Genomic DNA, 1,686 nt, shown 5'->3' with positions numbered 1-1,686 from the left:
AATCCACTCACCTCAGCCTCCCAAAGCGCTGGGATTACAGGCTGAGCCACCGAGGCCGGCCCAAGATTCTTTATTAATCTAGCCCTTGGCACATGTATAATTGCATTCAGCTGTTTTTTTCTTTTTTTTTTCTGAGTCAGAGTCTCTGTTACTCAGGCTGGAGTACAGTGGCACACTCATGGCCACTGCAGCCTCAACCTGCTGGGTTCAAGCCATCCTTCCTCCTCAGCCTTCCAAGTAGCTGGAACTACAGGTACACGTTACCACGTCTGGCTATTTTAAAAATTTATTGTAGAGATGAGGTCTCGCCAAGTTGCCCAGGCTGGTCTTGAACCTCTGAGCTCATGCAATCCTCTCGCCTCTGCCTCCCAAAGTGCTGGAATTACAGGTATGAGCCACCGCGCCCAGCCTCATCTCCTTTTTTTGTGGTAAAAAACACACAATAACAAAAAAAATTTTTTTTTTAAAGTCAGAGTCTCCTCACTCTGTCGCCCAGGCTGGAGTGCAGTGGCATACTCACAGCCTCTGCACTCCAGGCGATCCTTCTGCCTCAGCCTTCCAAGCAGCTGGAACCACAGGCATATGCCACCACACCTGGCTAATTTTTTAATTTATTGTAGAGATGAGGTCTTGCTAAATTGCCCAGGCTGGTATCGAACTACTGGGATCAGGCAATGCTCTCGCCTCTGCCTCCCAAAGTGTTAGGATTACAGGCATGAGCCATTGCACCCAGCCTCATCTCCTTTTTTGTGGTAAAAAACACATAACAAAATACACCATCTTAACCATTTTCAAGTGTACAGTACAGTAGTGTTAACTATATGCACATTGTTATGCAATTGATCTCTAGACCTCTTTCATCTTTCAAAACTGAAACTATATACCTATTGTACAACTCCCCATTTCACCCGCCCTTCAGCCCCTGGCAACTATCATTCTGCTTTGTTTCTATGAGTCTAATTGCTTCAGATACCATTCATAAGTGGAATCACGCAGTACCTGTATTTATCTCTGTGTGACTGCCTTATTCCATTTAGCAAAATGTCCTTAAGGGTTGTCCAAGTAGCATATGACAAGATTTGCTTCTTTAAGGCTGACTAGTATTTTTTTTTTCTGAGCCAGATTCTTACTCTGTAATCCAGGCTGGAGGGCAGTGGCACACTCATGGCCACTGCACCCTCAACCTGCTGGGCTCAAGCCATCCTTCCACCTCAGCCTTCCAAGTAGCTGGGACTACAGGTGCACACCAATATGCCTGGATAATTTTTTATTTTTATTGTATACATGAGGTCTCGTTAAGTTGCCCAGGCTGGTCTTGAACCCTGGACTCAGGCAATTCTCTCACCTCGGCCTCCCAAAGTGCTGGGACTATAGGTGTGAGTCACCATGCCCAGCTGCTGACTAGTATTTTATTGTGCATATATACCACATTTTCTTTATCCATGCATCTGTTGATGAACATTTAGACTGCTTCCAGCTCCTGGCTATTGTGAATAGTTCTGCAATAAACATGGAAGAGCAGATCTCTCTTCAACTTATTAATTTCATTTCCTTTGGATATATACCCAGTAGTGGAATTGCTGGATCATATGGTAATTCCATTTTTAGTTTTTTTTTTTTAATTGGGCTCTCACTCTGTCACCTAGGCTGGAGTGCAGTCTCACGATCACAGCCAATGCAGCCTCG

Source organism: Carlito syrichta, unplaced genomic scaffold (assembly GCF_000164805.1).
Source record: "Carlito syrichta isolate Samal-C Ts95f unplaced genomic scaffold, Tarsius_syrichta-2.0.1 Scaffold314146, whole genome shotgun sequence".
In the NCBI taxonomy this organism is placed as follows: Eukaryota; Metazoa; Chordata; class Mammalia; order Primates; family Tarsiidae; genus Carlito; species Carlito syrichta.
Note: the sequence above shows the minus strand (reverse complement) of the source record.